General features: G+C 38.9%; 1 long non-coding RNA gene across 1 annotated transcript in view; it reads right to left on the reverse strand.

The window, feature by feature from the left end:
• The window catches only part of LOC122227231, a 67,584-nt gene that overhangs the window by 38,457 nt on the left and 12,452 nt on the right, over positions 1–16,675 (reverse strand). Inside the window, exon 2 of the long non-coding RNA XR_006205931.1 lies at positions 1,159–1,247. This is a non-coding gene — a long non-coding RNA (uncharacterized LOC122227231). The remainder of the gene's footprint in view (positions 1–1,158; positions 1,248–16,675) is intronic.

Below are 16,675 nucleotides of genomic sequence, written 5' to 3' on the forward strand. Positions count from 1 at the left end.
AGGAAAAGAGAAAAGGATAGAGGGAATTCATGCTTTCTTTGGAGGGCATAATCTGAAATTTTCACACATAACTTCTGAAATGATTCATAGCACATGATCAGGCACAACCACCCTAGAAGACATTATGAAGTACTGAGATGCTCATACCTATACACAGAATCTCTGTACAATAGCTACAAATGCAGCCTCATGCCAGGATATTGAGTTATGTTGAGACAGCATTACAGTGGGTGATTTTTCGAAATGGTATGCAACTCTTAGTAAAGTTTGGAATAAGATAACATAAAAGCCTCCCTCAATTTACAGTGTCTTTGCATTTCTGGGAAAAAAAATAAAAACCATCATGAGGGATGTCATGAGGGATGTAGATCAGTTCTTATTGTGTTAGCTTTCCTCTACATTGCAAGAAATTTACCATCCCTGACCACAAAATTCCCTCCTCTAATTATTGTGACAACCAAAAACAGCTCCAAAAATTTTCCAAAATGTCTCCCAGGAACAGGACAACTCATGTAGACAATTCTAAAACTACAGGCTATGTTGGTGCCTGGTCTAATTTCCAACATATCACAGATAACAATTTTACCAAATATTTGCAATGGTCTAATGAAGGATCATTGAATTTCTAACCGTTAATATCATTTCCACCCATCACCTCAATGCTGCACATTCAAGCCTTTTTTTTTTTTTTTAAGGGCACCATGCCGCTTAAAGGTACCAAATCATATACTTGTTATGAGTTTAGGCTGCTAGACAAAGGAACCCTAAACTGGACAGATGTTTATTTCCCTCTCATGTAAAAGTTTTCCCAGGCATGCCAGGATGGCTAAATCATTGATTATTTGGGGATCCAGGATGCTGCTCTCTTTTTACTATGCCATTTTCAATATAAGTGGATTTCATTTCATGGATCCAACATGGCTGCTGTAGCTCTAGCCATTACATCTGTATGTCAACAGTGAAAGGGAAAAGATAAAGGAAAAAAAGACATAAATAATCCTTCCCTTCAAAGGTAAATCCCCAAAGCTATACAGACAACTTCTGCTTTTCCCAAAACTTAATATGTTTACTTTTGAGATTCCAAAACTATGAATTGTTGGTAACTCTAAGCATCTAGTAGATATTGTTCTATCAGACAGGTGGCATGATGAAATGTACCCCAAACTAGACATTCTAATTCCGGTTGTGCTTCTGACCAGCTTCGAGATCCCAGGCAGATCATTTAACATCTATGATTCTTTCTTCAGCTGCAAAATGAAAATAGAGGAGTTGAATAGACTATTTCAAATTTCCAAAATCTAGAGTATACTATAATGCTTAGAGGACATCTTACGACTCATCTCAGTCTTAAAACTTTATTTTCCTACCTAAATATTTTCTAGTCCATTCATTGCAGGGGATTGATTTGTATTTTCAAAAGTCGTTTTACGAAGTACATCAGGAACACAGAAGTTTTGAGCTTTTTAATGGCCACTGACCAAGAACATTTTGATCGGTCAGTGATATGCTGACGGGGTTACTAAATACACTTTGATGTCATCACAGGTTTGTACCATACAATTGCCATTTGTCTGCAATAAGGGCATGTTTTTGTTTTTTTAGACCTGTTCCCAAACTCAATCTCTTCTCTCTTCGATTACAATCCTGGTTGGATGGCCACTGTCTCTTTTCTACATTACTGCATTAATCTCCTATTTGATTTCCTGCTCCTACTCTTGGATCTTCTTAATACACACTGCCCAAAGTGTCCAAATGATATTTTTTTTTCGTTTTACCTCTTTTACCCATTTATCCCACCTCTCACCCCTGCCTCTGGCAACAAGCAATCCATTCTCCCTATCTAATGGCTTGTTTTGTTGTTGGTGCTGTTTTATTGAAGTATACTTGACACACAATGTTACATTAGTTTCATGTGTACAACGTAGTGATTCGACAAGTTTACACCTTATGCTGTGCTCACCACAAATGTAGCTGCCATCTGTCACCATACAACGCTATTACAATATTATGGACTGTATTCCCTATGCTGTAATTTTCGTCTCGGTGGCTTATTCATTCCATAACTGGAGGCTTGTATTTCCCACTCCGCTTCACCCATTTGGCCCATTCCCCCACATGTATTTTTTTTTTTTAGATTCCACATATAACAGAGAGCATACAGTATTTGTCTTTCTCTGTCTGACTTATTTCACTTTGCATAATACCCTTGAGGTCCATCCACATTGTCACAAATACTAAGATTTCATTCTTTTTTATGGCTGAATAATTTTCCATTGTATTTATATACCTTGTCTTCTTTATCCATTCAGCCATCAATGGAAACTTAGGTTGTTTCTGTATCTTGGCTATTGTAAATACTGCTGTAATGAACATGGGGGTGCATGTATCTTTCTGAATTCGTGTTTTCGTTTTCTTTGGATAAATACCCAGAAGTAGAATTGTTGGATCATATGGTAGTTTGATTTTTAATTTTTTGAGGAAACTTCATACTGTTTTCTCCAGTGGCTGCACCAATTTACAATCCCACCAACAGTGCACAAGGGTTTCCTTTTCTCCACATCCTCATCAACACATCTTTTTGATAATAGCCATTCTAACAGCTGTGAGGTGATACGTCACTGTGGTTTTGATTTGCATTTCCCTGAGGATTAATGATGCTAAGCATCTTTTCACGTACCTGTTGGCCATCTGTATGTCTTGCTGGGAAAGTGTCCATTCAGATCTGCCCATTTTAAAAAATCAGATTGTATGTTTTTTTTTTTTGCTTTTGAGTTTGTGAGTTCTTTACATATTTCAGTTATTAACCCTTATCAGACATGTGGTTAGCAAATATTTTCTCCCATTCCATAGGTTGGCTTTTCATTGTGTTGATAGTTCCCTTTGCTGTGCAGAAGCTTTTTAGTTTAACGTAGTCCCACTTGTTTATTTTTGCTTTTGTTGTGTTTGCTTTTGGTATCAAATTAAAAAACTCATCGCCAAGACCTATATAACAAGCTTATCACCTATGTTTTCTTCTAGGAGTTTCATGGTTTCAGAACTTACATTCAAGACGTTAATCCATTTTGAGTCCATTTTGTTTAGGGTGTAAGATAGGGCCCATTGCTATCCAGTTTTCCCAGCATCATCTATTGAAGAGACTGTCTTTTCCCTATTGTATTTTCTTTTTTTTTTTATTTAAAAAAAAATTTTTTTAACGTTTATTTATTTTTGAAACAGAGAGAGACAGAGCATGAACGGGGAGGGGCAGAGAGAGAGGGAGACACAGAACCGGAAAGCAGGCTCCAGGCTCTGAGCCATCAGCCCAGAGCCCGACGGGGGGCTCTGGGCTCACAGACCGTGAGATCATGACCTGAGCTGAAGTCTGACGCTTAACCGACTGAGCCACCCAGGCGCCCCATTCCCTATTGTATTTTCTGCCTCCCTTGTAAATTAATTGACCACGTATGCATGGGTTTATTTCTGGGAGTAACAGAATTTAGCGAAAAAATTCACTTTGTCTTTGTCATTTTTCTTTTAAATAAGTATGTACTGAACACTTACCATATGCCAGACACCAAGTTACACACAGGAGATACAATAGTGAGCAAGATCGGCACAACCTCTTCTTTATACAGATAAGTAGGTAGAAAATAATTAGAGTTTATAGGAAATGCAATGAAAGAAATGTTAAAATGTCTAAACAAGAGACTAACAGAGGTCACCAGCTTTATATAGGGCAATCACAAAAGACCAAATAGAGACATTTTTTAATGTTTATTTATTATTGCGGGGGGTGGGGCAGAAAGAGAGGGAGACACAGAATCCGAAGCAGACTCCAGGTTCTGAGCTGTCAGCACAGAGCCCGACATGGGGTGAACCCATGAACCATGAGATCATGACCCAAGCCAAAGTCGGATGCTTAACCGACTGCACCACCCAGGTGCCCCTAAACAGAGACATTTAGGTGAGAAGGAGCTGGCTATGCATATTGTGGGGATAAGGACCGCATTCCAGGCAGAGAGAACAACCTGTGCTAAGGTCATAAGACTTAGGAGGAGGGAGTGAGACTGTAGAAAGAAGGACCAGTAGGGCCCAAGACTAGTGAGGGGTGAAGAAGAGGAAAAGTGACCCAAGAATGGAAAAATAAATAGGGAGCAGATCATACAGATACTAATAGGCCCTGGTAAGAAATTTGGATGTATTCCAGTTTATTTCCAAGGAAGGGTTGAGACATTGAAGGGATTCAAACAACAGAATTATGTGAGTCAATTTTCAGTTTAACATCATTTTTGCTTTTGGTGGAAAAGAAACAAAAGAGAAAGCAGAGAAACCAGTAATCTAGGCAGAAATGGACAGAGAGGTGGCAATAAGAGAGTGAAAAATCTTTACAAAGTGCAATTGTAATGGTTAATTGTACCTAATGCTACATACAATCAACCAACCAACAAATAATTATATTTTGAGGTCCCACCATATGTCCAGCATGGAAATGTAAAGATATATGATGCATTGTTCTTGCCTTCTGGGAACTAATAATTTATTAGGAGGAAAAACTAACATATAAAAAACTATATTAATAGTCTCATTGAACCACCCTCTGACACCTAATAAATGGTTATTTCTTTAGGTTAACAGGGAAAATATGTAGAAATCTGAAGGTAATGTTTTTGTGTTAAATCATCGCTATCGTTTATTGTATTTACAGCCTGATTTTCCTGTGCCAATAACCAGAATGTGAATAATGACCAAATAGGTTATTTTGCTCCTTTCACATATCATATTTTTCCTCATTTAGACCAGGTCTTGGACATGGGGTAGGTCCCAGATTGCAGCAGGTGGTGAGAAGATTAAAAGAACAATCTAGACTTTACCAGTATATTCCAAGCTCTCGCTCACACCTGTCTATAGAGATCCTGAACTCTGGCTTCTTCACAGGACCCACTTTTGCAAATACTTCTGCCTAACTAGGAGACTGGTGGCCAACATAAGCTATTTTCTTTCTAGAAATTATAAAACACTGACTTAATTCAAATAAGCAAAGATGATCCAATGTACCAAATGGTCTCATTTAAAATAATCAGTGAGCTGTATTAGGAATGTCTTTCAGAGCAGTATCTTGAAAGAAACTGAGAGTAACTTGGCTCAGACTCAAAGGTCGTAGATGGAAAAGGTCCTTTTGCTGCTTAAATTAATCTTTGAGGCAAATTTTCAAAAATTACTGACATCGGAGATGTTCTGGCAATAGCCTCATGCCAGTGGCCTGGGTCCAGAAACTACCAGACTTTTGCCTTCCTCACGATAATTCCAGTTCTCACGGATGGCCCTCTGACTATGTCAGAAGCAACTGGAATAAGAGAAATAAAAAGAAGCCAGAAGTCTAACACTTGTGACCATTACCATTCCCGGAATGCCTTTTGCAGGAGTAGGGAAGGGTAATTCTGATATCCTGGAAACATTTGAAACTGAGTAATAACACTTTGCCTACTTAAATGCCCCCTGTAGTTTCAATTAGCTGGGCACGCTTCTGAACATTCTTCTGCTGTTAGGCGAGGCATGGTTATAGCCAGCATGTATTGCTTCAGCAGTGAATAAAAGGGTGTTCTCCTCTAGAACCAACTTTTCAAACCTGTGCAAGGGCAAGGATATAATTTAAACATTTAGGTCCTAATTTGCAAGACATTTTCAGAACAGTAGGGTCAATAACACATTTATATAACATTTCTACTCCTGGAAGAGGTATAAAATCCAAGAATATAGTGGCCTATTATTTTGATTATCAATTCAATAAATAGAATCATGTCATTATTGCTATTGAATGCCTAGTTAATAACCATACAGCAATACTCCAAAGCTCAAAAAAATATGAAGGGTGTTCAGATCAGCAATGGATTATTCACATTTTATAGTAGATATTTCTCAGAAAATAACACTGGTTAGAGAAACCATACTTTTCTAACTCAAAAACTGGTGTACTTGGAGATCTTCCTAGATGTCTGTCACAACAGTTTAGGTTACCTAACAAGTTTGAGATATGCTGGGTTAAATAAAGTTAACATTTTGTTTTGTTTCGCAATGCGTAAATAATGTGCTAATGCTTATTTTGGCCTCTAAGAAAGGAGATACGGTAGGCAGGACTATCTGTCCCCAGTTCACGTGACTACAGAACCCTGGGATATATGGTCCCACACTTGGCATGTATTTGCACTGGTTATTCTCTCTGCTTGGAAGAGTCTTTCCTTGACGACCACTGGGTTTGTTCTCTTACTTCCTTCCAGTCATGTGCTCAAATGGTACCCTCTCACTGGGACTATTCTCATCTATTTGTTTTATTTTATTTTTTAAATTTTGACATTTATTTATTTTTGAGAGAGAAAGTATGTGAGCAGAAGAAGGCTAGAAAGAGGGAGACAGAAGATCTGAAGCAGGCTCCGCGCAGTGAGCACAGAGCCTGATGGGGGCTTGAACTCACGAACCGTGAGATCATGACCTAAGCCAAAACCAAGAGTTGGCCACTTAACCGACTGTGCCACCCAGGTGCCCCTCACTCACCTATTTAAAAGGCCAATGTCCACCCTTACCCACTTGGTAATCCTAATTCCCCTTATCCAGCTTTTTTACCTATTGTATTTATCAGGTACATAATTCCGTAATTTATTATATTTATTTTCTGACTCCTTCCATTAGATAGGAATTTTTACTTTTATTTTACTTTTAGTTCCTAGAATAGGGACTAACATATACTAGGTTTTCAGTAAATATTTGTTGAATGAAGAAAAAAAAGAGAATTTTCTGTATTTTTTAAAAATCAAGATGTGTTCTATAAATGATATGTTTTCTTTTTTTCTGTTATAGGATTTACGATGTATGTTACAGTCAGTTATATCTTAGACTCTAGGGAATATAAATCAGGGGACAGTTGCATTTTTTGAACTCATTGCAGCCAGAGTTAATTTAATATCTGGTAAGAAACAGCTTACTGTCATTCATGACTTTTCTTTCTCTAATTTCAGCACGCCCCTTCCTCCACCTGAAATGAATTTTTCCAAGTTGTGAAGAAGCCCTTCCAACTCTATTTCAATAATAACTTCCTCATTAATTTCCTGCCCTCCTTCCCTACTAGGAAGGGCACATGAAGGGGGACAGCTGGCAATAATCCTGAAGAGCAGGCTGAAACCTTATCATAGGTGGTCTTCAAGGCAATCAGACTCTCTATGGGAAGCAATAGAGACCCACTATTTGGAGAATTTTTAAAAACATCTGAATTTCTAGAAAGGTATCTTGACAGTGATGTATCAAATGGCCTGGAGGTCAGCGGGATTCTCATTTCTAATTCTGCACCAACTCTCTGTTTCCCTTCTTGTGATGCTCTTTCCCCGTTTCTCATCTGTTTTCTCTGAGGCCACCTACTCATGTCCCAGACCTACTAGTTCTCCAAAAGAGTCTGGATATGCAACAAAGACACAGGCTCAAAGACATCCCCGTTGCATCTCTGCTGGGGTCTTCTGGACTTCTTACCCCCACTGACCAGAAGCCACAGGTCAAGGGAGGAAGGGGAAAGACATTAGCAAGACATGTGTTTCTTATAATCTCTGAATGCTCTCACATAATGCAAGTTAGTCCCACTTTACAAATGAGAGAAACTTTGTTCAAAAAACGTAAGTATTCTACAGAATTTCACTTAGGTAGGGAGGTTCATGCCTACAGCTGCCCCAGAGGATAAAAAATAAGACTGGCTGATGAACCGATTCTCAGTTCCAGGTAGTATGATGTGCACTTTACATAAATTGTCACAATTCAATTCTAACAGCCTCATGAGAAGCTTCAGTTCTTTTCCCCATTTTACAGGAGACTAAAGTTAGGAAGATTTCTTAATTTGTCTAAGTTCATGAAGCTAGGAGATGGTGATTCTAATCACTACAGCCCATTCTAACTAAATAGAGTCAGAAGTCCTACCTGCATATTACCGATAAACTCCAGTTCTTTCCGCTATGTCACCTTGCCTCCTGTGCTATGAAAAGCAGAGGCCGCAAGGACACATAGGGGCCTGGCTCTGACCTGAATGAGGGTCTGTTGGCCTTGGAAGTCAGTGAGCCCGTTACTCTCCCTGCCTGTCAACGCTCCCGGCCAGCCATTGATCCTGACAGTTATGGGAGAGGAGGAGTAAGTAGCTCTGGACAGATCAGTGCCCTGAACATAGAAAGTCCTTTTTACTGTATCCCCTCCATCTCCACCACCATCATCAGAGACATCAACATCAGATGTTAATTCATGTCAAAGGAGTTATTACTCAAAATACTCTATGATACAAAGAGCGGAGCAAATAAAGACTTAGAAAAATTCAATTCCCATAGATATAATGACATAACACAATAATGATGATATATCAGAAAAATCAGAAAGGTATACCGACTATGCTCAGATGTGCAAAGAAATGAGCATACTTTATTTCTTTGTAAACGATTGGGTTCTCTTCACAATCCCACACCCACCAGGTAGTTTAGAAAAGTTGTTTTAGTTAAATTGCCAATTCAGTCTAACTTGGTAATTCAACCCATCTCTTTATGTAACCCAGTTTCTGCTTAGATGAGTCAGGGAAACACTTGTCAGAGTTTTGCCCTCTCCACCTGGATATCTGTAGAATGACTGCGGTATGTGTAATCTTAGGGGAGGTGGAGTTCTGGAGTGCATGAGGTATCTTCAAAGTTCTCCTGGTTTGGCCTAGTCCCCGAGCTGGTAATATCTCAGGAGGGACTTGTCACACCCTGGGTACTCTGATGCACCATTGCTAAAAACTGCCTTTAGCGATAATCATTCATATTTTGGTCACTCGACTCTGACAACGCTAGGGGCCACCATTTCCTCTTGGAGATTGGGCCCCATCTCCACTTTCGCTGACAATATGTATTCCCTGACACAGGACTGGGACTTCCACTTGGACCTTGGTCTGTGGTGGATGGCTTCATTCTTCTTAGGCAACCACCTTCGGCAAAGTTGCCAGGCAGGTCCTTCGACTACTTTGATCCAGATCCTTCTAGTTCATTCCAGGATGCTCAGGAACATCTGGAAAGCTTCATACCATACAGGAGCTGAGGGAGACTCTAAGAGCCTTAAACTTAGACCTTTGTGTACAAAGCCATGTTAGGCCATTGAATTGAATTTGGTCTAACAGCCCCCATGTTTAAGCGGAAACCTATAAGGTAATAGCTTCCAATAGTCTCTTGGAGGGCAGCAGCCACTTTCTCTTTGTCATTCCCCTCAACCTCTGTAGAATATCTCTATACTTCCAATCTCCCACTCAACCCTCACCTCCAGGAATTTGTGAAGAGAAGAAAAATTGAAGCCATCCTTTTATTCCTGCCTCCCTGCCTTCTTCTACCCAGAATCCGATGGTAACGGAGAAGCCAGGCATTCCCTACCTTCTTCCTAACCTAGCCTACCCTCCTCTCATTTAAGACACTCTACTATTGTTTGTCCAGCCAGCCTCTCAGTATGTTAAAGAAGACAGGAGGCAATTGCAAAAATTCTTTTCTTTCTTACAACCCAAATTTCATGACTGTTGTTTCAGAAGAGTCAGTTTATGAGATCTACAACTGATCAATGGCTTCTTTGTTCTAACCTTGGGAAAGCCCAGCTTCTTTCCTGGGGCTATATGCTCAGTAGGTAGAAGTTTGCAAGGGATCTTGATGTGAGGGAGAAGTGTAAGCACTTTGATTTATTCTTTCAAATGATTCAAATATGATTTCAAATATGATAACTCCTACTAAAATAACAACAATATTTGGTTCTTACCATGTCAGATACTGTGCACCAACATTATCTTTTAGTTAACTCTTACAACAACCCTGTTGTGACAGTTCTTTCACACATATTTTCAGAGAAGAAAACCAAAGCACAGAAGGATTCACGCAGTGGGTGAGGAGTTCTTGCCCTTATCCACTGTGGTCTAGAATAGTGTTTCTCAGTTTGACTACAACTCAGGTAAGAAACACAATTTATTTCACAATCAAAGTACACACATACCAAAAGCAGAGTTTCAGATAACAATCAATACTTACCATCCACTCTTTTCCTTATGTTCCACACCATTCCCTCTCTCTGTCTCTCATTTTCTTTCTTTCTTGTTTTGTTTTTTTTTTTTTTTAATGCTGGTCACAACCAACAAAATTGATTTGACAACCCACTGAAGAGTCATAATTGACACTTGACAAATGCTGCTGCACCACCTCCGGTATCAATATTACCGAATTCTAATAGAAATTACATCAGACTACATTTAGCCATTTGGAAACAGGCGAAGGTAATTTTTTGTGTACATGTCGTAATTGGGAGAGCTTGAATATGAAAGACTTAAAGCAAGTAAAATAGTGAGTAAAATGTCAATTAAATGCTGTTAAGTAGCTTTAAAACTATTTAGTAAGAGGAAATCCGGAAGCTGAACAAACATAGATTTGTGGTTTAAACATTTACCATTTTCACCAAGTCTTCCTTAATTTGGCCTTCAGAACTTATATCTAGATATTTTCACCCTTCATTTTGATCTACAGGGCTTAATTATTATATCTCAGAATTTTACTTTTTCTTCCAAGGATTTAGATTAAAATGTAGCATTCGTTTTAATTCAGTACTGTAGAATTCAGTATTGTATTCAAAATCCCAAAATAGTTAAGTTTCAAAAGAGACAGACTTTCCTGAGCTCCAAATTCTTAGATGATAAATAATTTGAGTCAATGGGCAAGAAGCAAGATAAACACAGAATTGATTATGCCAATTAATAATTTGGGGACACATGAGTGACAGCTCAGGAAACAGAAGGTTCAGAAAATGTTCAAGAAGTTCAAGATCATAAAACCTAGAAAAAGCCAATAGATTTCTGTCTTTTCAGTAGAAGGATCTTTAAAAGGTTGTGTGTTGGAGTACTTTGCTTTAGGCAACTTTCAAGTAAATCAAGAAATGAGCCTTCCTTCATGTTTATTGCACTTTCTAGTTCTCACTAAATTATATCTTTGACCTCGGAGACATTTTCAATAGCACCAGGCTGTGGTTCCAAATTGGATTAGCATTGCCACGCAGATCCTTTTGGCATACTGGAAGCCCCACTCCATCAGTTATCTACTGAAGTCAGATGGATGACATTAGTAGCTCTTAGGGTTAGGTTTTTGAGATATACAACTGGAAGACAAAACAGATGCTTTTTGCAAATACAGAAAAGGAACTGTTCGAAACACAGTAAAGAAAAGAGTGAGTAAACTCTGGAAGACCTGAGCTCTCGCCCTGCAACCACCTTAAGCTAGTTTGAGGAGCCCTATGGAGTCACTCAGCCTTTTAAACCTCAGATTTCCCACCTGGAAATGCCTTCCATAACTTATCACCTGTCAATGGTCTCATAGCGACCCATGTTACACCCAATATTTGGGATCCATTATTACAGTCATATTGCACATGAGATCAAAATCACCACGGTTGGGTCATTTTTCTCAATACTTCAGAGGATACCATAAATGGCATCCGTCCTAGATTCTAGCACATTGAGAAAAACGAAGAACCAGTCTGTTTCAGGAGAGGGTTAAAAAAAACAAAAAGGATGAACAAGATTGTGGGAGGAGAAATTCATGTAACCTGCAGGGGGCACTAAGGTACTTTTAGAGAAGGAATCATGAATGGTAAGGAGAGGTACCTGTTACCCCAAATGTAAGGAGGCAAATAAGAAGAAAGGAGCAGAGAGATATCATTTATCATTCCTCATATAGTTCTGTTACTCCCTGCCTTCTATCTCAAGTAGACTGCCTAGACAGCAATCTGCGATTATAAAAGATAAACTGCGAACTGATAGGAAAGGGAAAAATTCCAAAAAGAGTAGCTTCTTTCTAAGGATTTGATAAATGAGCCTTTGCTACCTAATAACTTGAGGATTTACCATTTAATCAGGATTAGGAAATCCAAGGAGAAAATGTTCAGTGCTCATGACATATGATTATCGGCAGAGCAGTGGTAAATTGCAGAGAGAATTCTAAGAGTCTTGGTTCTTCCTTTATAGGGTAGGGTCAAAAGGATATCACACACGGAAGACTCAAGTCAAGGCCTTATATTGCAGGACTACTTCTTCGGAAGGAATGAATCAGGTTGAGAATGATGTCCAGAAATACCCTTACGTTTGTGTAATAGTTAACCATTTGTAAAGCCCTTTTATGTAGAAATTATCTCCCTTGATCCTCATGATGACCACTTTATATTTGAAGGTTTATGGAGGTTAAGTGGTTTGCCCAAAGTCACACAGTAAATTTCAGAGAGGGAGTCTTTGATGGAAATATGGATTTCTGATGATTTTCAACAGATCAATGGGCTGCTCTGCCAACCAAGTGTGTTTTGAGGGACTTATTCACAAAGGGAAAATTCTGTTACAAACGCGAGAGATGTCAGTTTATGTTTTAGAGTGAAAATCAAATGGCAGATAGTCACAAAGCAAAATAAGAAAAATTTCTCATCACATGTTTTGTAGTTCCAAGAAGCTAACAGGAGTTTTCACAACATTGTCGAGCCAACACAAATGGCTAATCTTAACAGCACGCTAAATTGGCAGTCATGTCGTCTGCGTGATCAACAATATGCCACGCTGCTTTAAATTTATCCTGTTACAAGTCCTCTGGGTAAAGGTATCATTTCCAAAGGTCCCTGTCAGGAACTAAATAGAATTCTAGTAATAAAAGTTAATAGAAGTGGAGTCATTTCCCACCCTCCTCCACCACCAAAAAAAAAAAAAAAAAATCATTACTGTCTATATTCCAAAACCCCAAAGCCCGAAAGCCAAAGGGAATAAGGAGCTCAAAACAGGAAGAACAAGTTTGGGTGTGAACTCCACCTGGAAGTCTCAGGTCTCATGATGAGCCATAATGATGTCAGGAGCTTAAGGAGGGGCTTTGAAGTCAGACCTGGGGTTGAAATCCGGCTCTGCCCCTTGGAAGTGGTTAGATTTAATGAGCCTCATTTTCATATCCGTGAAATGGAAATAACATACTGATCCTGCAAGTTGATGTAAGCATCAGAAACAATAAATGAAAATGTATGGCACATAACAAATCCTCCATAACTGACGAGTAGAATTTTGGAATCCCTGATGCTCGGTGGTAAATGTGGCAAACAGCAGTGTTGAAAGGCCTGAAGACAAGTTTGAGCACCTCCCAAGCCTACCTAAAGCTAGTCCTGACCTCAGGTCTTGGGTGGGTCTGCAGATGCTGTAGGCCAAGGACTCTGTCCGTGTAGTTTTACGTTCCCTAGTGTAAGAATTTATCGTACTTTGATTTGTACAAGTCCTCCAAGATCAAAGATGGATTCTGAATGTTAGTTGTCAAATGAAACGAACGATCAACGATCGTGGAAACATAAAAGCAAAGCAATTCATGTTGCCTTAGGAATAGCTCATTTGCAAAATCGAATATGCTATCACATTGACATAGTTCCTCACTTTATCTATTAAATCTTCCATTTTAGTAAAACTAGTTTGTCACAACCAAATGCTACAATTGTGTACACTTATGGACATGTCATATGTCTATAGTCGGCCTGGTGTATCTAACAAATGCAGGGGTTTGAAAAAAAAAAAAAAGGAAATAAAGATCCAAATTTGAAGAGCAACCTCCACATTTCAAATACCTTTGAGTATAGTCATAGCTACCTTTTAAAACAATCCAAAATTCATAGCTTTCTAAAATTTTAGTTCTCCTAGCACATCAATCCATTAAACTAGAAATTGTTCTTTAAAAAAAAAAAAAAAAGTCCAGTGGAAAAAGCTATGAATGTAAACATCATGAATTGAAACACCTCAGGTTAAATGCAGTTTATAAATGGGCACTGTTGTGGGATATGGTCCTGAGCAAGGGACTTGCTTTCCTGTTCCTGGAGCTTTTGTTCTAATCCTCCATCTAGACTTGGCCTATTTTTTTTTTTTTTTTTTTGAATTTACTTGCCTGTGGCCTGGGAAAAATGTTTATGTAAAGACTGACCTCTCTCTGGGTGTCTCAGCAGCTAGTTTGTGGTATAGATGAGTGCTCATTCAAACTCCTCTGTTCACTGTTGACTAAGACCTTGAAGAGTTCTTCAGGCTCCACTAGGCTGAAGGAGAGCCTATTGAGACTTTCAGCCTTTTTCTTACTGCCAAGTTACTTTTTTTATTAGGCTGATAAACTCCTGAATTGTTGAAAAGCAGCTGTTCAAGAAAGGACTTAGCTTATTCTCATGGGGTTTCTGGAGGTGGGGGAGATATATTTGTGAGTGGAACCCACTGGTCCCTAGCACGGTTAGACCTGTGCAACCTCTCTTTCTGACTCTAACGAGGTTTCTGGAATGTGATGGAAACACAGCACCACCTCTCAGAGAGTCATAGCCGCTCAATCAATTTTCTTTCTGTCTCCCATCTCAATGCAGATATTTTCGTATAAATCTTAGTCTTTAAAAGTAGGCTTTTAGTAATTTGATGTTCACCAGGAGAATGCTAACCTGACAGGGTAAATGCAGCTTTGCTAAGAGAAAGAAAGGAAAAGAGAAGGAAAGAGAAAAGAGAAGGCCAGGGGAAGGGAGAGCAGCGAGGGGAGGAGACGGAAAAAGAAAAAAAAAACGAGAGAAAGTGCTCAGCTCAGCCACAGTAGCATGAGTTCTGACTAAAGCTAAGCCTGGTCAGATGACTGAAAGGGTTTAAACTGTTAATTTTCACATATTGCTCAAGTAAGCAAAACTAAAAGCATTTAATTTTTCTAATAATCTCAGACATGGTTTCCTCCTAATGTACTACACAATCTGTATTGATTACTCTGTCGGTGAGATACGCATTTAATAAACATGTATTCCAAAGTGAAGCGTAAAATCAAAGTTTAAATTACTCTTTTTGAAAGCTACTTTTTTTCCCCCGGTATGTCAAAACAAAATGTACACTGGGGGGAAATAAGACTTGCATTTCAATTGTTTCTTGAGAAGCTAATTCATAACAGGCATTGAGATGAACAGGGCAAAAACAAGCGGCAGAGGACCATAGGACTAAATTTTATTCTTTTTCAAAACAGGCTGGATGTAGGGATGTCATCCATGCGATCTTTTGAGGACAAAAAGGAGCTTAGCTGGAAGTTATACAGGAAGAATAAACTTTCATGCTTCTGAAAGACAAATGAAATTTTCCAGTACTGTTTTAAAATTGTTGAATTGATAAAGGTATTTAAATATTGATCTACTAAATAGTCCATTTATATGCATGTAATAAGGCTTAGATTACAGGCTTTTAGCGTTATTTGCAAAGGGCAGTATTTACATATAAGAGCAATTACTTTGCCAAATTTTAGGAACCAGTCTCTGAACTTTTAGTATCCCACGAAGCAAGATATGCAACTATGCAAAAATTTTACACATTTTTAATGCTCTTCAGAAGAGGTCTATAAGAAAGGAAATTGTAAATGTGCAAAGTGGTACACAGGAGGGGGTGATTAAGAGGAAAAGCAAATTTATATTTGTAGTAGTAGAAGGTACTGTTGTTTTTGATTTGTTATATGCCTTAATCTGGCATGCTATTTCACCCTTCATGACACACATCAATACCTTCTTTATGTCTGGCTATTACCACTCATTTAAAAATCTATTTTACATGATTCTTTCAGCCAAAAATGGACCATAATGACACAGAATACAGCATGTGCTTCATAAATTCTGTAAGAATCAATACTTTGGCTGGAAATTTGTCAGTCTCTCAAAGTTATGCATCATTAAACTTTACTGTTATTACAGTGGACTCTTCTTCAAAGTTCAGTACCTAGCTCATATTGGAGAAACGCTTTCAGAGCCAGGAAAGGTTGAGAGAAGCAAAAGTTACTTGCGAGGGAATATATCCCCTCAGATGATGCTTGATTTGCAAAATGCAGATAGAACAAAAGTATTTGGCTTATGCAGGCATAGGTGGTTTATAAGATTCAGGTTACGTTTATCTAAAGGTCACAGACATGATAACCAGACAAGTTTGCAGAATCTGAAAGATATCCATCTACTGAGTAGATGCCACTTTTCTTCTAAAATTCAATTATAGTATGCAGGTTAAGAAAGAGATGACGCCTTGGATTCTTCCCCCATTTCGCACTGCTCTCTGACTCAACTGGTAATGAGAACACCTTTTGTTTTGTCCTCTGTGAGAGTGGCACTTGGTCTTTGTCGTGATGACTGGCCTGTGTAGACACCTGCTTTTTAGGCACACCTGTAGGGATTGCAGCTGTTATTGTGTCACCTACCAAAGGCCTCAGGAGCACGGGAAACAAATATTGGTGGAATCCCCTTTGTGAGCTGTCTCCTGCTTGCCATGCCACTCCATCAAGCAAGAGCTCCCCATTCTAACCATAAGGAGTTATTGAAAGGTCCCAGAGCAGACTGAGCTCTTGCTGGTGGGTTCAAGGCCTTGGCTCCTGTAGTGACCTTCACCTGTCCTGCCCTTTTGTGTCTTAACTATTACTTTCTTTATGATCTCAGAATATTTGTCACCTTCTGTGGGAAGTCCTCCCTGACCAACTTAGATTGAGCTTAGTACCCCTCTATTTTGATGAGCACTATATTGCCCCATGCTATATTTGTACCTAGTGCAATTGCCAATTTATTGTGTGGCTTCTCCATAACAGTGACAATTTTGGTAAAAACTGTGTCTTATTTGCCATTGTTGTCCCTCACTCCATCCATT

This window comes from Panthera leo, chromosome C1, assembly GCF_018350215.1.
Source record: "Panthera leo isolate Ple1 chromosome C1, P.leo_Ple1_pat1.1, whole genome shotgun sequence".
NCBI classification, from domain to species: domain Eukaryota; kingdom Metazoa; phylum Chordata; class Mammalia; order Carnivora; family Felidae; genus Panthera; species Panthera leo.